General features: G+C 42.6%; 1 protein-coding gene and 1 long non-coding RNA gene across 2 annotated transcripts in view; one reads left to right on the forward strand and one right to left on the reverse strand.

Annotated features, from left to right (window-relative positions):
• The window catches only part of LOC306814083, a 432,110-nt gene extending 423,075 nt beyond the window's left edge, over window positions 1–9,035 (forward strand). Inside the window, exon 2 of the long non-coding RNA XR_013777085.1 lies at window positions 8,751–9,035. This is a non-coding gene — a long non-coding RNA (uncharacterized lncRNA). The remainder of the gene's footprint in view (window positions 1–8,750) is intronic.
• LOC306814074 (zinc finger SWIM domain-containing protein 6-like) overlaps window positions 1–21,542 on the reverse strand; it is a 254,808-nt gene that overhangs the window by 176,707 nt on the left and 56,559 nt on the right. The window lies entirely within an intron of this gene.

A 21,542-nucleotide genomic window follows, 5' to 3' on the forward strand; every position in this document is an offset into this window, starting at 1 on the left:
AGGTTTCATAACTGAAGCAAAATAAAACATGATAATACCGATAATAGTAATGAAATGTAGAGAGGGAGAGGAATAAAACTCAAGAGAAACAAGTTATGCACATTACAGTTGCTCACCACCTGCTGACCAATGCCTAGCCTGTCCCCGGGCAGCAATTGGCTCCTCCCAGCAAACTCTCCTCCCCCCCCCCACCCCCCTTCATTTATATACTGGGAATGACATTGAATAGTATAGAATATCCGTTTGGCCATTTTAGATCAGCTGTCTCAGCTGTGATCCCTCACAGCTTTCTGTGCAGCTCCTCTCTGGCAGAGCATGAGACACTGAAAATCCCTTGACTCAGGGTAAGCACTGCTCAACACCAACCAAAACATCAGTGTGTTATCAGCATTATTCTCACACCAAATTCAAAACGCAGCACTTTGCCAGTTACGGAGAAGAAAATGAACTCTATTCCAGCTGAAACCAGGACATTATTCAGTGTCTTTTTTTTTAAGTAGTAAACCATTCAAACAACACATCAATAACTCAAGAGAAGGCAATGCTGACACTATCAGTGAGGAAGCAGTATCTAAACTGCTGAAATCTATGAAGCATATGATGGGGAGTGGAGCCTTCTCTCAAATGAATCCTGACACATCCAGAACAACAACAACAACACCCTTGCAAAAAAAACCAAAAAAACAACCAGGAAAGAAACAACAAAATTATATTTCTTCCACCATAAGCATATTTAACAAACACAACCTCCTTGTAGTCCATATGATGATAAATGTGAATACCAAAATAAGGAATCAGAATCAAGGTTCTCCAAAAAAAAAAATCCTTTTTTCCATTATCTATGTAAAATTAATTGAGTAGAAAAGAGAACTATTACTTTCTGGGTTTACAAATTTAATATACTTTAAAAATATTTCTGCAAGAGATAAAACTGGCCCAGAAAAGGAGGTCTTATTTTCTTTTTAAGAGTAAGGATTTTGCAGTCCACACATTGTTTTGAAAAGGTATGTTTGTTTTTTGCATGAAAGGGCAACAAAAACTCCAAACCTTCTTAACTATGAAAAACAAAAGTTGTCTGAAGGAGGACAGTACTTGATTTCTGGAAAAAGCTAAGCACAAAATAATAAATTGTCCAGAATGTTAAGAGAAGTAACCTTTATCTTTTCAGTCTGCCTTTCAAATAAATGAACACAAAAAAACAGAAGCATTATTTCTATTTCACGTGAGCTTTAGGGATTTTGTTTTTTATCTAGTTGTTTCTGCAACCTAATTGTTAAGCCCATTTGGACAGGGAATTTTTATATGAACTCCTTTTTGTAGTCAAACATACAAAGTTTTTCTGAGGACACTGGTAGGTTTTATTGCTGTAATGAAATGGTAAGAGAAGGAGTAATTAGTTTTAAGATTTTCTACAATCTGCCCAGCTCAAAACAAACAGTACTTCTAATTATTTTTTTAGGCCTAATATTGAAATCAGAAGTAAAACTTACTGAAGCAAACTATCAAACTTTTTTTTCCTAATTACCTGTTAAGCTAGAAAAAAGACAATCAAAAGGAGAAACTTTGTTTGGATTCAGAGCTCCTGGCCTGGAGATCTCTTTCTTAAATAAACAGTAAGAAGGGAAGCTTCCTCTGCTTTCAAGGGTAATGAAGAGAAAAAGTGACTGCGATCTCACCAAGTACCTATGCCTCCAACCATCTCATGAAGTTTGTTTTGCTTTGTTTTCCTCAGGATTCCAAAAGCCCCACTCACCCCAACACTGACCCACACCACCACTACACCTCAGAAGGTGGAGATAAAGCTTCCAAAACACCAGAGGCAGTTTGCTAGGGCTTGCAGCACTATGGAGTATTATTTATACTCACAATTCATAAAAATCATCATCGCTGAGGTGAGAATATGTATTTCTTCCTTTATTATGAATTGCACAGGGTTGACTATTTTAATGCACCATGGAAAAGAATTACTCAAGAGATTAAAAATATACAAACAACATCAGAGTATGCTGGGTGTTATAAATGACAGTGTAGTTGTTGACTTTCACTATTATGTATTAGCTTTTGCAAATTATTAATCGACACAATTTTAATATAGTACAGTTTGTAATCACTTTTTAACTGTTTTTGATATAATTTGTCAGCTTTTGTGGCCAATGCCTTGGCCATGTGTAACATATATGTATTAGTGTGATAAACATATATTTTAGTTTAGGCTTTTGCAAAATATTAAAATAGAGACGATGTAATGTTAACTTTTGCAGAATGCTTTGTAACTAACTCATGATAGTGAGAATAATTTAGACAAGTTAGTAGAAATAGCTAAAACTGTCTGTATTATTAGATAACATTGAAGGAATCACACGGATAACATCGAAAGAAAGGATGTGAAAAGGACTTCTGTCACTGATCCTGTGGCTATCAATAATTCCCCATTTGTCATTGTGAGGAACTGGGATACAGGTTGTGAGGAAATAGCATATATATTGTGAAGATATTACATACACTGTGGAGACCCTAAAAAGCATTCCCTATTTAGGGAGACACAAGTGGCTTCTCTCATAGCAAACCCTGTTCTGTAATGCCAATGTAGCCCTGTTTTGTTCCCTTGGTCAGACCTGTGCCCAGTCCCTGTCCCTCAGTCTTTCAGTCACTCTCACCCTGTTTCTCCATTGGCTCCTGCTGGAGTCAGTGAGCCAGGAGTCTCTGAATTCTTCAGAGAGAAATCAGAATGCAGGGATTTAATTAAACCTTTGGATGGATTGAAGTATATTAAGCCACTCACACATAAACTAGAGGTGTAAGTTTAAGATTTAGGATAAGTAAGTGAGTCAGTAAGTAAGTTTTAGTATGAGCTCTAGTGCTTTTACTAAGTGAAAGGTTTCAAATGCCAGAGTAGCAGTGCGAGTTCTAGTGAAGGTTGAAAAACATACTAGTGTTTTCAGTGGAGGCTACAGGAATGCAGTTTCAGACATAATAGAGCTATAGTAAGAATATTGCTTACATTTTTCAGATAGAACAAGATAGACCGTATGCATAGTTTATACATAATGTAGCGTGTTAAGAAACTAGAATTCTAATAGGTTAAGGAGTGATGATCCGAGTTTGTGTCTTAGCTTGTTGGGAAGATTCTATATAAGAGCATGCATTGGGGAGAGCTGGTGCTTTTTGCCATTGCTTTTTGCCACTGCCATTTGCCATTGCTTTGCTTTGCTCTCTCACCTCCATCATCAACACCCAAGAAGAAGATAGGAGCTGTCGCAGCAACATCAACTTCCTGGGACCTTGACAGGAGCAGCTTCTGCTTCTGTTTGGGACTCTATACCAAAACTTAGCATGGACTTGAATGTCTGTGACTTTGCTACTGAGACTGATGCACCTTTGCAATAAATAAGCTTTATAGCAACTATTAGCTGCTTTGCTCATTTAAGAAAATAACCCGACTAAGTTGGTGCCTAAGAGCACCAGAGGTCTAACCTCACAGGCTCCCATGCCCTAATCCCACCTTTGTGCCACCCTCTTGTCTCCTGGTAATTGGTCTCTGATGCTACCCCCACCCCAAAGACCCATGTACTTGAGCCTGGACCCTCACCACAAGTTTGCCTTTGCCTTTGACCCTGAACTATCCATGTGCGTGGCTGAAATAAACATCTCTGTGGAACCCATACAAAGGGCCTTCCTGCTTCTTTACCTGCAACCATCTTAACAACTATATAGGGTACAACAAATGGCACCCAAACAGGAACACCTACTCCTTGAAAACGTCCAGCCACCCCCCAAAGAGACTTCTGAATTTTATACCCGATGGACCACCCTGAGAGTATTTTTTACACCAGTGTGGTGAGTTTGCAATTTTGGGTGACTCTTCACTTTCCTCTCATTTTACTCTCAGGTGTTGGGAAGAGACTTGGGTTGAAATGGAAGCAGGACTCATCCACCCACAGCGAGAACTTTACCTCCAACTTAAGGAGACCCTTTGTCGAAAAAATTATTTTTCAAAGGGGAAATTAAAATGTTTTGCACACTGGTTATTTGAATATTTTCCTTATGCTTCACAGGACTCATTTCTAAGCACTAATTTTTTGGAAGAGGTTTGGAGAGAGCTACAGATTGGGGAGGACTTACCAGTGCTGAAATATGTCGTTTGTTTCATACAATTGCCTCGTGTTCAGACTCCTGATGCATGTTCAGGAAATGCTAAACCCAAGTTAAAAGCCTCTCCTCCGTGTTCCCCTCTTTGTGTCCCTACACCCCCTCCCCTGTCGCAGGAAAAGTTTTCTTCTCCAAGTTTTCCCATCCTTACCTCTGCTGCACAAGATGGCTTCTACCACATGGTCGTGGCCACGCAGCCACCCTCGTGCACCCAAGATGGCAGAGACCATGTGGCTGCAGGCACGGGGTCTCCCCTTCCATCCCTTCCCGTGTATGGTCCCTCCCCTCCTGTTTGGGACCCTGCCCCCAGGCACGCCCCGCCCTCTGGTTCCTACGGTCCTGGTCCCAGAAGTAAGGGTGGTGGGGTTGGAGGCGCAGCCCCCCAACCAGCAAACTACAGATGCACCAGTCACTTACAACCAAAGGCAAAGAAACCCCACTTGGGAGCCCGTTCCAATCGCACAGCTTGGGGAGCTCTGCGAAACCGGAGACCACATACAAGGGAGCTGACATGTTTACCTCGGTTGCTATGGCACCATAAGACGCAGTGCAGGCAGTGAGTGCCGCCACTCTCTGCAGCTGAGGCCGTGCCAAACAGCTGCCACCACAGAAAACCCGCTGTCGCCTTGCATTCGCCGCCCGGGCCAGGGTCACTCCAAGCCAAATGGCAATGCAGGAGCCGGGAGCAGCAGTCTGGCCTCAAAAACTCTGCACAGCCCTCAGCAGCACCTGCAGCGCGCCGCTACACCCCACCAGCTTCGGCACCAGCAGCAGTGGCAGCCGCACCTCCTGCACCAGATGCGCTGTGAGTGCCAGCGTGCCACACCACCCTGCAAGCTGTGCTTCCAGCATGCTGCATCACCCACGCATCAGCTGCGCTGCCCCTGCACATTCACTGCTGGGGGGGGAGAGCAAAGGGAGCCGCACATGCAGGCCCTCTGCGTCTGCCACCTCTTGCCCAAAAGAGCAGCAGCAGTGCTGCTGCCAACGACAACCTTGTCACCACCAACACGTCCAACATAAACAACACAGCCACGAACACAAACTCACTGGCAAAAGTAAAAGAGTCATTGCCACAAAAATTTTGGGGACAGTGAAGTGGTTCAAGGTGAAATATAGATACAGTTTCATCATCCAGAAGGATACCAAGGAAGATGTGTTTGTCCATCAGACTGCTATAAAAAAGAATAACCCCAGGAAATATCTCTGCAGCACAGGAAATGGAGAGACTGTGGAATTTGATATAGTACAGGGAAAAAAAAGGCCCCCGAGCAGCCAACGTTACAGGACCTGGCGGAGTTCCAGTGCAAGGTAGCAAACATGCACCAAACCACAACTACTACTCACGTCCTAGAGATTCCCCACACAACTGCCAAAGAGGTGAAGCCCAAAGCCAACAGCCATCAAGCCTCAGCGGCAAACTAAAAGCAGGGACAGCACAAAACACCAACCAGCCATCCTGCAACCAGAAGCCCCTTCCCATATTTGCAAAACCTCCCAAATGAATGTCAAACTCCATCAGGTGCCTTCCCCCAATCCCTTATGCCTCTCTGCCTCCCTCCCACTTTCCCTTTTTCCCACCCACTTAATAAGTCAAACTCCTTTTGGGATTTCCCCAAATCCTATTACCCCTTCTTTATGTTCCCTCAAATTCTTATCTCCCTTTCACATGCATGGTTCCCTACCTTTGCTACTCAGCTACCAATCCATTTTCCAAAGTTCTTTATTAATACAAGAGGGGGGATGAAATGGGGGAGGGGGAAGAAAGGAAAGTCCCCTAAGGTAACAATCTTTTTCTTCAAAATTAACCATCTGTATTTGAAGTTCCAACAGGCACACCACTCCCACTCTACCTTGTACAAACTCAATCACAGCCGACCATACTGCTAACAGGCAGCAGAGTACCAGTCCTTGCTGAAGAATCCCTTTCCTGACTCAGTTTCCTGATAAGCCATGCCAAAAAAAAACCTCACCTCCCTTCTACAAGCTCTTAGACACTTCAAAAAATCTGTTCAGACATTTGAGACTCAGAGGATGGCTTGAACTTTTAAAATTGTCTTATAAGTGCTTTTGATTGTTTTTGTCATTTTGTGTTCATTCAGTTGCCTCAAACATTTAATTTTAGAATCCTTGAGAAAAGCTTTCTTAACTAATAAAGAGAGTTGTGGAGGCCCTAAAAGGCATTCCCTAGTTAGGGAGACACAAGAAGCTTCTCTTATAGCAAACCCTGTTCTGTAATGCCAATGTACCCCTGTTTTGTTCCCTTGGTCGGCCCCATGCCCAGTCCCTGTCCCTCAGTCTTTCGGCCACTCCCACCCTGTTTCCCCGTTGGCTCCCATGCCCTAACACCACCTTTGTGCCACCCCCATGTCCCCTGGTAATTGGTCTCTGATGCTCCCCCCGACCCACTCGTCCCATGTACTTAAACCTGGACTCTCACCACAAGTTTGCTTTTGTTTTTGCCTCTGACCCTGGACTATCCACGTGAGTGGCTGAAATAAACATCTCTGTGGAACCCATACAAAGGCCCTTCCTGTTTTACCTTTAACCATCTTAAAAGCTATCCAGGTTACAACAATACAGGACTCCCAAAAATCAAATCTACACTATTGCACCACAAATCAGGAGTTGGGTCAGGGGTCAAACAAAGCTAAAGAATTCCCGGAACACGTAAAAGGACTCAAAGGAATGTTTGAATATGTAAAATCTTCATGAATATGAATTTGATCAGTGCAATGAAAAAGTATATAAGGAAAGTTGCTATAGCTAACTGACTTGCCAAGAACCCCAGCACTGTGTACCTACCCTTTTATCCTTTATTAAACTTTTAAAAATTTTAAAGAGTGAGCCTTGTTTCTTACACTGGGCATCTGTACCCTGCAAAGACCATATTTTCCTTCTTCGTTCAAAAGCAGTTCTTCATTCATACAGCAGCTAGCAAAATGTACCAACTTTTAACCTTTCAAGTTGAAGGATAGAATGGAATAAGGGTGAGAAAAGGACCCATTAGCAAAATTAAGCCTTCCTGAAATCAGAAATTATTTGAAGTATAGTATTTAACAGCTGTTTAAAATATGCATAACTAGATTTGAAATCATTATCCTGATTTAGAGCAGGAGCACATCTGGTTATATATAACTAAATACAGTCTGACAGCAATTTGGATCATCTATCAGAAAGAATCAACTGAAATTTTAATAAGCATTATGTATATTCTACATAATAGTCTATTTGATCTTTGAAGCCACTGCAGTGATAACACAGTGTCTTCTACTGTGTACTAAATTTAAAGCACCAAGGCCAAGTACAGCATATTACAGTCAGATGCTTCCAAAATCATATCACTAAACTTTTTAAATATTATTGCCATCTGGCTACTAGACTTTGTTTACCAAAACATTAGGTGCACACACATTTCTACAGTAGCTGCAGTATAAAAATAAGTAATACCACCTGGTTAAGTTACAATTCATTTAAAAAAACCAAAAAAAAAAAAAAAAAAAAAAAAAAAAAAAGAAAAAACAACCACGACCAAAAAAAAACTCAAGAAACTACAACCATTTTATCAAATCAGTTACCAATGTACCTATAAAAATTAAGTATATTAACTTTGTGTTCTGCTTTCTTTCCCATTTCACTGCTTTAATGTTCTTCATCTTATTTGTTTAAAATTGCCCATCTAGATTTGAAATATTTATACCAATTTAAAGCAAAACCACATTTGTTTGTGTGCAATTAAATAAAGTCAGATAGCAATTTGGAACAACTACCAGAATCAACTGCAAACTTAATAAGCTATGGCATAACTAACAATCATCATTTGTACTTATGTGAATATGTTGAGCTATATACTGTTGGCCCAAGTTTTCTACCAGCAATTTTGTACAAGTCCCCTACATGCATATGCATTCATTGTGACAGTCACAGCTACTAGATCTGAATGAAGACCATAGTCTGATAAAACACTTGACAATCCAGAAAAGCTTTCCAGGATGATTTTGCAGACACTAGAATAGAAAAGGGTCTCTCTGTTCTCATCCAGAGAACAAAATTTTATGTCTTACAGTATGTTCACGAGTTGATGTATAGAAAGAATTCAGTATTTTTGGAAGCAATAATTAGGTTTTTACTTTTGTTTCTCCTCTCTCTGGAGTCAGATAACCACAGTCCCTGTGAGAAGTAATATATTCTAACCCACCAGGACTGACACAGGTAGAGCATTTGGCTAAATTTTAGCCTGAGCTAACTTGAATGCTTTATATAAGATGCCAGGTGAAACACTAATTTTAGAAAAATTAGGATTTTAGTTAAAAGTTACTTATTTACTAGAATTAATAAAAAAGCAAATGGATAGATAGATCTGCCTGGAAATAATTAAAAGTCAGAAGTTAGAAAGAAAACCGGGCTTCAGGTAGTTATCTGAAACTTAAATAATTGATTGTCTGTCATTTCATGTTTGCTCAGCTGTGCTTACAATGGGAAAAGACAAAACTAGTGAGCAGACCCAAAGAAACATAGACAATGCAACCAGAAACCCATTCTTTGGAAAATTGGACTATCCCCAGAAATCATTTGTATTGTCATTGATAGAAAAGGTCAAGAGTTCAGGGTGAGGAAGACTCACCTTACTTCCTCCTTTTAAGACCCCTCCCCACAAAAATGACCCCAGACTTAAATTAAGAAGTCAATCATGCATGCTTAATAGCTATTCAAGCTAATTATCATAGGAAGCGAGGAATGGGAGTGGCTGTTATTATGAATATGTATTTGTTTGAATCCTTTGCCAATAAATAGACTGTGATCACCTGTGATTTTGCAGTGTGTATTAGAGAATTACCTCACGCTGCTGCCCAGCGCTGAATAAACATACACTTTCTAACTTTAAACTGTTAGAGAGTCTTTTGTCCGTCACAGTTGAGTATCGGTATTAGACCAATACTCATATTTTGGTAAATCAGTTGGCGACTCTGGTGGGACCCTGTTCTCTCTAGCTGAGGGGCCAGTGGGGTTCGGGACCCCTCTAGGGCACCCACCTGGGATCTTCCTAGGAAGAGGGCTCCTTTTCCTCACTGGCACCCCAGGGAGCAGAACTAGAACTGACGGAGATACAGGCAAAAAAAGGTATGTTTAAAAATTAAAGATAGGTACCATTAAGAGTGGCAAACTGGTAAGACGCTGCGAGATATCAAGTGCGCAGTGAAAAAAGCCTAAAGTGGATTTGCTTGTAAGCTTCCGTGGAATTTGGTAGTGGTTTGTGTTCCAGGTGAGGCTGGTAACAGCACCAGGACCTCTTGTCCCATAGTGGGGGACTAGCGGCGGGCCGGTCGTGGCCATCAGGAGTAGAGCTTGTGCGGCAGCGAGTCGGCGGAGCTCGGGCAGAAGCAATAACATCATTGCCAGTATTGTTGTAGTACTGGAGCAGTGGTGGCTCCAGTTTTATTTGTGGTTTAAAGGCGGCGTGGTGGTGATTTTCAGCTTGGGTCACCAAGCTTGCGGGCATCAGTGTGTGGTGACTCCATTTGTGGTCTTGATCACAGTCTGTGCACACTGGATGTGTGTGTGTGTTTGAGCTTGCAGCTTGTTTTTGTGAGCTTTGTTTGCTTGAACTGTGGGCTAGTGGCGCGCTGTATGTGTTTCGGTTTGTGTGCTTTTAAGAGTGTGTTGGCAAAAGTTTTGTATGTGTAGGTTGTGAAAGAATTTTGAGACTTACACCTGAGTAGTAGAAGGGATATTTACGCTTGGGAGGGCGGAGGAATTTAGAGCACTGGCATTACACTTGAATTGTGTGAGCTAAGGTGTGTGTGTGTGTATTTTGACTGTGTGTGTAAGCAGCAGAATTGTGGAACTGTGAGAAAATATAGTTAGTTGTTTGTGAGGCTTTAGAATTGCTGGTGCAAAAGGTGATACTTTGACAAAGTGTGGTTAGTTTCTAAGTGCAGAGGGGTGAGGCAATGACATGAGTCCAGAGGTGCTCTCCCCCATCGCAAAGAAACTGTCTTGGCCAAAGTTTGATGGATTTTTGGCATATTTTTGTGAATATTTAACCCAAGGTATAACGAGAAAGAAACTCGAAGAAGAAAGAAGAAGAAAGAAGAAGAAAGAAGAAGAAGGAAGAAGAAGGAAAAAGGGAGAAGAAAGGAGAAGGAAGAAGAAAAAAGGAAGAAGAAAGAAGAAAAAGAAGGAAGAAAGAAGAAAAAGAAAGAAGAAAAAGAAATAAGAAGAAAGGAGGAAAAAAGATGAAAGAAGAAAGAAGAAAGAAGAAAGAAGGGAGAAGAAAGAAGAAATAAAAAAAAAGGAAGAAAGAAGAAGAAAGGATAAAAAAGGAGATGAAAGAAGAAGAAGGAAAAAAAATAGAAAAAGAAGAAGAATAAGAAGAAAGACCTCTGTTTTCTAAGATGAAGAGAGCTTTTGTTTGAACTGTTATAATCCTTAAAAGTGTGCCCCATAAGTTGACATGGTCCTCAATGATGGTTGTGGGAAGACTGTTAGTCGAGGAGGGGATTTTTACACAGTGATCAGATTTCCATTCTCCCTGGCCGCTGATTCACTGTGACATCGAGGCCATGAGAAAACTGTTTCTTGTGGAGAAAACTCCATAGATTGAAGAAACTCCTCTGCTAAGTAAATTGGTGAAACACTATTTTAGAGATTGCAAACTGACTGATTTGTTTCTGTATGTGGTTTGTATGAAAGAAAGGAAGTTGTGGGGGGAGAAGTGTTCTGAAAGTTTTATTCTGAGTTTTATTTTTTCTTCTTATATTTTCTAGTAATAAAGTTTTTCTTTGTACCCTTTTAAGTTTGAGCCTATTTTGCCTTGCTCCTAATCCTATTTCACAGCAGGAAATGAGTAAATAATTCTAGTAGGTGTACTGGCTATTTGGCCAACGCCAAATCCACAACAGTAGCAGAGAGAGCCTGCCACGTGCCCTCGTGAAATGTTTAAATGGGATATCCAAGACAATTGTTCATGTAAATTTTGGAGTAACTGCAGTGCAGAGAGGAACCTTACAACACTGATTACTGATGAACTATCTCCCTCGTCAACATAAATGCTGTTCCCACTTTGAAGGCATGTGCTGCTTCGATCAGACTGCAGAATCAGCTGGGATGGAGGACAATATTCCAATATCTTAGGAATTATTACATCAAATCATACAACCTATCAGTGGTACCTGGCTGACTGAGTGGCCTAATTTCCTGACAAGAGGGGTGGGACACTTAAATCATGGAATCATTAAGGTTGGAAAAGACCAAGATCATTGAGTCCAACCTTTGACCAAACACCACCATGCCAACTAAATCATAGCACTAAATGCCACATCCAGTTGTTTCTTGAATGTTTCCAGGGATGGCAACTCTACCATCTCCCTGGGTAGCCCATTCCAAGGCTCAACTACCCTTTCCGTGAAGTAATTCTTCCTGATGTCAAACCTGAACCTCCTCTGGCCAGCTTGAGGCCATGTCCTCTTGTCCTGTCACTAATTGCCTGGGAGAAGAGACTGATTCCCACCTCGCTAAAATTTCTTTTCAGTTAGTTGTAGAAAATGATAAGGTCTCTCCTGAGCCTTTTTTATCTTCAGGCTTAACAGCCCCAGCTCCCCCAGCCACTCCTCATATGATTTATTCTCAAGACCCTTCCCCATCTCTGTTGCCCTTCTCTGGACGCACTACAGCCTCTCAATCTCTTTCTTGCTGTGAGGGGTCCAAGAGTGAACACAGCACTTGAGATGTGGTTTCACCAGTGCCATATACAGAGGGCAATCACTTCCCTGGTCCTGCTGGCCACACTATTGCTGATACAGGTCAGGATGCCATTGGCTCTTTGGCCACCTGGGCACACTGTTGGCTCATGTTCAGCTGGCTTTCAACCCGCACCCACAGGTCCTTTTCTGCTGGACAGCTTTCCAGCCACTCTTCCCCCAGCCTGTAACACTGCATGGGGTTGTTGTGACCCAAGTGCAGGACCCAACCCTTGGCCTTGTTGAATCTCATACAATTGGCCTCAGCCCATTGATCCAGCCTGTCCAGATATCTCTGCAGACCTTTCCTACCCTCCAGCAGATCAACAATCCCACCCAACTTAGTGTTGCCTGTGAACTTACTGAGGGTACACTTGATCCCCTCATCTAAATCATTGATAAAGATATTAAACAGATCTGGCCCCAGTCCTGAGCCCTAGGGACCTCCACTAGTGATCGGATGCCAACTGGATGTTGTTCACCACCACTCCCCAGGACCAGCCATCCAGACAGTTAACCCAGTGAATAATGCCTCTGTAAACTCCCTATCCCACATTTCCAGCCCCATCAGCAGAAGTCTCTTGAGTGAGGGGGTGGAATGCTGGGAGGAATGGGCTGAAAAGCAGAAAACTTTTGAGAAGGATTGTAAATCGATCAAGTAACCTTGCAGCTAGGAATAACTCTTGATAAGCCTGTGTGAACAGCAGCCAGCAATCCTGTGGCATGGACTGAATTTAACGGTGCCTGCATCTACCTCTACTTGGGGGTTGCTTTGGGGACCCCCTGGTTAGCAAGTTAATGTAAATAAACTTCATAGAATCATAGAATATCCTTAGTTGAAAGACACCTGCAAGGGTCATCAAAATCCAATTCCTGGCCCTGCACAAGACAGCCCCAAGAATCCCACCACGTGACTGAGAACATTGTCCAAATGCCCCTTGAACTGTGGCAGGCTTGGTGCTGTGACCATTTCCCTGGGGAGCCTGTTCCAGTGCCCAACCACCTTCTGGATCAAGAACCTTTTCCTAATATCATACCTAAACCTCCCCTGACTCAGCTTCATGCCATTCTCTTAGGTCCTGTCACTGGTCACCAGAGAGAAGAGATCAGTGTCTGCCCCTCCTCTTCCACTCACTAGGAAGTTGTAGACTGTGATGAGGTCTTCTGTCAGTCTCCTCCAGGCTGAACAAGCCAAGTGACCTCAGCCACTCCTCATACAGCTTCCTCTCAAGGCCCTTCATCATCTTTGTTGTCCTCTTTTGGACGATCTCTAATATCTTAATATACATTGTATATAGTGGTGCCCATAACTGCACACAGTACTCAAGGTGAGGCTGCACCAGTGCAGAGTAGAGTGAGGCAATCCCCTCCCTTGATTGGCTGACAATGCTGTGCCTGATGCATCCCTTTTGGCAGTTTGGGTCAGTTGTCCTAGTTGTGTTGCCTCCCAAGACTTTGCCCACGCTCAGCCTACTGGTGATGGGGGAATGTTGAGAGACAGCGTTGATGCTGTGCCAGCGCTGCTTAGCAATAACCAAAACACTGATGTGTTCTCAACACCTTTCTGGCTACCAATGCAAAGCACATCACTGGGAGGGCTGCTATGGACAAATTATCTCCATTCCAGACAGACCAAATACAGTGATGTACCTCAATGTACCTCAATGCACTACTGCAGTATTTCTGTAACATAAGTACCAAATTGTGATATGAGAATTAGTCCTCTATTGCGAAAGAGCTCTTTAATATATTTCAAAGAACAAGGGTACATCATATTTAACAGAAAATAATCTTGCATACATGAGCCATCAGAAACAGTTACAAACAAAGGAATGCAAAATCTCTAACCAAATTCTAACTGAGCAGAATCCAGTTTTTCTTTAACTTTGGGCCTCTTACTAGCACAGGCAGACACATCCAAACCATGTCTTCCTTTCAGGATACAGACAAAAGATGCACTCAGCACAATGAGCTGTGCCATTTACATACTAAAATTAATAAAAAATAGTTTATATTTTGTAGAATAGGGTAAAAGTGTAATACAGTCAGCATCAACAAAAGGTTCAAATAAAAAAGATACAAGAGTTTGAAGCTAATAAAATTTCCATAGACTGAAAAGTCATTTTTATAAAAGTTTAAGAAAGCATTCCACTTGCTCGTTTAGTTACAGCCCCCTGTGGATACAGTTATTTTACTGTCATTAGACACATGAAGAGAAAATAACTGTAATGATGGAAAAGCCAGCTACCTGCAGTCAAGTCTGTGTCATGAAAAAGAGCCACACTGCATTTGGTTTGGGGTTCCTCCTTGCTGCTGCTCAGCTGAGACTCCTGCAGTCACACAGGATCTCCTGATAAAGGGCCCCATTTATACTGCCACTATAGTTCAAATCCTGAGGTAGAGACAATATGGGATGCTGGGCAGACAAACTTGCAGCAAAAGCTGACAAGTATCTGGGGAAGAAGAGATGGAGAAGTTATCTGCAGAAAATGGGATGGGACAGAAAGGGTCCCCCTTGTCACCCCTACTGTGTCCAAATACCATCAAAGCAAGCATCAAGCAGGAGATATTTTTATTCTTTTGATTCATCAAACCAGAGAAGAGAAAGAGAAGAAGAAAAAAATTAAAAGCAAACAAGCAACCTCTGCCTTTTTAAAGCTAGAGGAAGGGGTATCTCCAACTCCAACCTATGAAAATAAAGAAGCAGCTGCAAAACAAAGGCATTTATTTGCCATGGCATATTAAAAAGCGGGGGGAAGGAAGATACTTGGTAAACTTTCACATTCATCTTCTGCAAAAAAGTTCTACTCAGAGTCACTAGAAATACCTTTTGCTGCACTTAAATTAGTTTTGGCTACTAATAATATTCAGGCAAATAGTTCTGTTAAGTGTTATTTTCTTACCTAATAAAAAAGCTACCTAATGTATTATTCCTAATTTATCCACCAGATGTGACAATACTCCACTCTCAGTTCTCTGGCTGTATGAGTTCACTATATGAGCAGTCCCCAAAGACAGACCTAGCAGGAGAAAGGAGAGGAAGAAAAAGATATTTTAATCAGAGCCCTTGCTATAGTACTTTCCATACAAGGTGTATATGAAGTTGTCTTTTAGTTAATGCCTCTAGAAAAGATGTGAGGCAAAGACACATGTTTCAAAATTCTTTAGTTATTGAAACTCAAGACAAGGATGCAAATTTTATATAAGTACCTCTTTACCCAAATAACCAATACAAGAAAAGATCCACAATAACATGGCACTTAATACTCTGTCAGGGAGAGGAGGATCACTCAGGGACAGTCACTAGTATTCACATAGCATTCATTAGGAGTTTGATCCCTGTGCCTATTACTCTATTATTAGCATTTCAGAAGCATTCTGGTGTTTTATTCCTGCATACTTACACTGACATGCTATTAAATTGCTAATACTATATAATGCAGATGGACAAGACCTCTACGAGACAGGACCATCAACTTGTAGAGCACAAAGGGAAAACAACATGTCATTTGGGTACTGGAACTGAAGCATTGCTCCATACTTATTTTTAATAAATGCTATTCTGCACAGGACTTGTCAGTGGATATATTACTGGGTACATTTCCCTTCGGTTTACAGAGGGAGGACCTCTTTCTGAACTGCTTCTAGGTTTCTTTCATTATGAGTCACAATGATGAGGAACTTTAAGGTACAAGAGCAATGAGCACTATACTATGAAAAACCAGACTCCAAAAAAAAGAGAAGTGAAACAGCAAATATGAGGAACACTATCTCCTGTAACACATATGAAAAATCAAGTACATGATTGTTTCTGCCATGTTAATTCATAGATTTAATTAACAAAGAGGAAAAAAACCCCACGTGCTTACATAGGTAATTTACTAAAATCTACAATCTTGACATTTAATCGACCTCCACACATCAAATTAAACCTCTGACAGTGAATTTCAGAATCAGGCAATGTGTTTACCTTTATGATGTGCCTATGCTTTGTGGAAATGCAAAACTTCAACGAGTCTTAGCTCAAATCCAGCATACACTATTTCTATTCCATACACAGCAATACTTGGGTAGCTTGAAAGCTACAAAGTCATGTTTCATTATGGTCTATGCTGCATCTAACTTAGTAATTTTATAGCTCAAGAGGAAATCCCAGATTGTGTTCACTGGAATGAGAGGTGTAAAACTAGTCTGATTGGCACAGGAACCCCAGAAGCTTCCTTATAGTCACTACTGTATTACTACTTTCCAGATGTCCCAGATAGAACTTGAGTGCATACCACTGTGGTATGCACTGTCTAGCAGTAGTCATGAAATTTAATAATAATCTCCAGAAGATAAGACAGAAGAAACCAACACACACAAGCAGAGTGACTCACCCAGAGTCATGCAGCACCTCAGTAGTACAGAAGAAATTCACCTCTTTTGACTCCTAAAGCTCCAACTACTGACTAGGCTATGTCTCAAATTTTAAAAGGTGTTTTCTCCACTAGTACATCTGGTGTCTTTTGGTTACACTTAAAGCCTTGGCCACAATACCATCTGTGGTAAATGGTAAGATTTGTACAGTGTTGCTTTAAGATGGTGAAGAATTGATGAAGCTGGTTGAGAAAATTATGAGCTGGGCCACTTGCTAATCTTGCACCTGACTTGAGCAAGACCTAATGACTGAAGGATGTCTGGAGTGAAGCAAAGGCCTCACCCCCCAATGTTCTTTCAGTGAGACACAGAAGAGCACCCACATCTCTGTACTAGCCAATAGTCACACTCCCTCCACTGCAAAAAAAACAGCCTCCTTGTAAATCTGGTCCATTAAAGAGATAAGGATGCCCACAAAGACCCTCTGATGAAGGTCAGGCAGCCTTCATTGCTGCCTCAGCATATGGAGGAGGACCAAAGTGTTTATTGTACATCTTTTGCCAACTATAAATTCTGACCAAAGGTAACTGAGACCCTCATTAAGCCCCATTTACATATTATCTTTTACACCCCTTTGATGCAAATGAGGAACAGCATGAGACATAATACATGTATGACTGACATTACTAAACACCACCTATAACACATGATTGTTCTATCCCATTGGGAAGGGCCAAAAATTTATAGTATAAAAGGAGGGCTTTGGGGAGGAAAGAGTCAGAGGGGGAAAACACCTCTGCTTGCTCAGGATTGGTCAACAGACTGTCTCCTCCTCTCCTAAGAGAATGCCTTTAGCTGAGCTTTGTGCCTCAAACTGGGATTGTGCCTCCAACAGGGAATAAAATTGCATCAGAGAAATTCACAGATGACAAGTAATTGGGTTGAAGTATCAATCTTCTGGAGGGCAGGAAAGCTCTGTAGAGGGATCTGGACAGGCTGGATCAATGGGCTGAGGCCAATTGTATGAGAATCAACAAGGTCAAGTGCCGGGTTCTGCACTTTTGCCATGACAACCTGTGTTGATTTGGCACAGCTTGGTTTTTGGTAGCAGGGGAAGGCCACAGAAGTGGCTTCTTTGAGAAACTGCTAGAAGCTTCCACCATGTCTGACACAGCCAATCTCTATTGGTCTGAAGATGGACATGGTACTGGGCCAATGAGAGAGGTTGATAAAGCCTCTGTGATGACATATTTAAGAAAAAAAATCAAAACAGTGCAGGATCAGTACTTTTCCAGGGGTGGTGAGGTGCTGCCACTGGGGCCATTCCAGCAGCCAGTGGTGATGTGTTGCCGCAGACCTTGCCTGCCTGGACACTCCTAGCCAGCAGTGCCACAGGCAGAAGGGCAGGGCAGTGGCACTCTGCATGAAGAAAGGCATTTAATAGCATCGGCACTGTGACACCTGCCACTGCCCACTCGGTAGTGGCAGGGTTGCCTGGCCAGCAGCAGAAACATGGCAAACAACTCTCCGGTGCAGAACATAGATGAGATCGACCTCACGACGCTGCAGGATCCTGTAGGAATCTTTGAATTTGTATAACCTGTTGGCAATGGTACCTACAAGCAGCAGTTTTTCTTCTAGTCAGAGAACAGGAGGAAGTAAGAACATGTGAGGGAAAGTAACATGGTGGCACCAAGGTCAGTGGAAAAAAAGAGGGGGAGGAGGTGCTCCGACCGTCAGAGCCCAGATTCCTCTTCAGGCCGTGGTGAGGACTATGGTGAAACAAACCATCCCCCTGTAATGTATGAAGTCTACTAGGGATGCAGAGATCCACTTGCAGCCCGTGGGAAAAGTGCTCAGGTCAGAGCAGGTAGATGCCAGAGAAAGATGTGATCCAGTGAGAAACCCAAATAGAGAGAGGGCCGCTGCTTCCAGAAACAGAGAAAGAAAGCCCTTGCTCCCAAACTAGAGCAGCCTATCCTTAAAAGACTGCACCCTGTGGATGAGTGACACACGCCACAACAGTTTTGGGAAGACTGCCTGTGGGAGGGACCCCACAACATAGAAGAGAAAAGACTACTCTCTCCGAGTGAACAGATGATCTTGAGTGACAAACTGACCAAAACCCCCATGTCCTGTCTCCCTGCATTGCCCGTGAAAAAGAGGGAGGGGCTGGGGGGGGGGGGGGGGGAAAGAAGTGTTTTAAAGGCTTATTTTACTTCTCATTATCCTCCTCTGATTCTATTAATAATAAATTTATCTTATACCTTTAAATTTGAACCTGTCTTGCCCTTAGAGTGTTTTCTCCCAGTCTTTAACTCATGAGTCCTTCATTAATTTTTTTCCCCTACTCTGCCCAACTATAACAGAAGAGAGTGAACAAATGACTTTTGTGGGTGCCTGGCATTTGGCCAGTATCAAATCATGACACAACCCCATGTAGCACTGCAGGCTGGGGGCAGAGTTTCTGGAAGGCTGCCCAGCAGAATAGGACCTAGGGTGCTGGTCAACAGAGGCTGAACATGAGCCAGTATGTGCTCAGGTGGCCAAGAAGGCCAGTGGCATTCTGGCTTGTATCAGCAATAGTGTGGCCAGCAGGACCAGGGAAGTGATTGTCCCCTTGTACTTGCAAACACCCTTTGGCCACACCTAGATTACTATGTCTAGTTCTGGGCCCCTCAGTTCAGGAAGGACATTGAGGTGCTGGACACAGTACAGAGAGGGTCAACTGTCAGTCAAAGGTCTGTTTAAGATGAAGGCTGGAAGCAGGTCACTGCACATACAAAGAAGAAGGTTCCTCCTCCTCAGAATTTGACAAGTAGGACAGGTACCTTCTACAACAGGTATGAGGCTCTGGAACTAGAAGGCCAGACAACCAATGAGGTGGGCGAAGTTCCTTCTGGGATAGTGAGGTGTTCTAAAGCAACACCACCTATACCCCACATAAGAACCTCCTCTGTTAAAAGGAAGAGTAGTTGTAATAGGAGACTCCCTTCTAAGGGGAACAGATGAGCCAATATGCAGATCAGACCCAACTCACAGGGAAGTTGGCTGTATCCCAGGGGCTCAGGTGAGGGACATTACTGGAAAACTTTCCAGTCTAGTAAGGCCCTCTGATTACTATCTACTATTGGCTGTTCAAACTGGCAGCAACAAAATAAAGAGAAGTCTGAGAGCAATCAAAAGAGACTTCAGTGCCCTGGGATGGTTGGTAGAGGGATCTGGAGCATGGGTAGTGATTTCCTTGACACTTCTAGTAACAAAGAAAAAATAATATTGGAAGGAATAGGCAGATCCATCAAGTCAATGCATGGCTCCGATACTGGTCTAATCAGAAAAACCTTGGGGTTTTTGACCATGGGGACATTTAGTCAACACCTGGTTTACTGATACCTGATGGGATGTACCTTTCTCAAAGGGGAAAAGGCATTCTAGCACAGGAGCTAGCAGGGACAATTGATAGAGCTTTAAACTAGACTGGAAGGGGAAAAGGAACAAAACCAGGCTTGCCAGTGATGACTGATGGGATGCTGTGTCAAAACTTGAGGAAACGAGTACTAATGGAATCCCTCAATCTGTTTCACAAGGTGTTGGCTATAATGTACCAAACCTGAAATATTTCTACACTAATGCACACAGCATGAAGATTAAACAAGACAAGCTTGAGGCTTTGGCCCAGTCCCAGAGATTTTACATCATTGGTATAAATGAAACTTGGTGGGATGAGTCCTGTGACTGGAGTGCCATGTTGGGTGGTTACAGGCTCTTCAGGAGGGATAGGCAGGGCAGAAGAGGCAGAGGGGTGGCACTGTATCTAATAGAAGGGTTACAATGTATGGAGCTCACAGTTGGCAATGGCACAATCGGGAGTCTCTAAATAAGAATCAAGGGGCAGATAAATAACGTGGATGTAATTGTCAGAGTCTACTATAGACCACTAAGACAGGACAATGATGCTGATGAATTATTCTTTAAGGAACTAAGGGATGCTTCCAAGTCAACAGACCTTATAGGGAACTTCAGCTTGCCAGAAATTAACTGGGAGAATCACACAGCTAATATGCAATGGGCCAGAAGATTCCTAAAACATCTGGATGACAACTTTATGGAACAGGAACAAAGGGAGCTTGCCTACTACTTGTCAACAGAGTGGATCTCATGAGTGAAGAGGAGATTGGCAGCCGTCTTGGCCACCAAGGGACCATGAAGCAATCAAGTTTAAAATCTCTGGGGACAGAAGGAAAAGTGACAGCAAAACCTCAACTCTGGACATGAGGAGAGCTGACTTCGGGCTGCTCAGGCAACTAGCAAGGTCCCCTGGGAAAATGTTTTGCAGGCGCTGGGGTCCATCAGTGCTGGTCACTTTTTGAACATCACCTCCTAAAGGGCACAGGAGCAGGAAATTCCTAAATGTCAGAAGTCAAGCAAGCAAAGCAAAAGGTTGGATTGACTGAGAAGGGATCTCCTTTTGGAAATAAGGGAAAAAGGAAGGTGTATGGCCAGTGGAAGCAAGGTCAACTGACATGGGTAAGAATACAAAGATACTGCTTGCCACTGTAGGGAGAAAAGTCATGTGGCCAAAGCTCAAATGGAGTTGAAGTGGCCAGAACTGTGGGGGACAATAAAAAGAGCTTTTTCAAATATATTGGTTACAAAAGACAGTGTAAAAACAACATTAGCCTGTTACAGGATGAGGATGGTCACCTCACAAAGAGGGACACGGACAAGGCAGAGGTGTTTAATGCATTCATTGCTTCTATCTTCAACACGCATGATGGACCAAGGGGGTCTCAATGCCATGAGCTGGAGGACCATGACTGCCAGAATGATCACATCCCAGTCAACGCTGAACTTGTGCAGGATCTGCTGCTCCAGTTGGATCCCTACAAGTCTATGGGGCCTGATGGGATTAATCCAAGAATCCTCAAAGACCTGGCTGATGTCATTGCAAAACCTCTTTGAATGATTTTTGAGCAGTCTTGGGAATCCAAATAAGGTCCCAGCTGACTAGAAGCTAGAAAACGTTGTCCCAATTTTCAAGAAAAGCAAGAAGGATGACCCTGAAAACTAAAGGCCTGTTAGTCTCACTTCAGTGACTAGTGAAGTGTCTTGGGTTGCAATACAGGATGTGACCAGGAATGTGTATTCTATGTGTATTAAATGTGTATCTATTGAAGCCGGGTGGGGCAGTGATCCTTATCTCAGTGGGACATATTATCTGCTAATGGGCAATTTTTAAAACCAGGTGGGGCAGTCATCTTTATCTTTTCTACAACCCATACTCCCTCCAGGAAG

Source organism: Erithacus rubecula (assembly GCF_903797595.1).
Source record: "Erithacus rubecula genome assembly, contig: SUPER_W_unloc_1, whole genome shotgun sequence".
Taxonomy (NCBI): Eukaryota; Metazoa; Chordata; class Aves; order Passeriformes; family Muscicapidae; genus Erithacus; species Erithacus rubecula.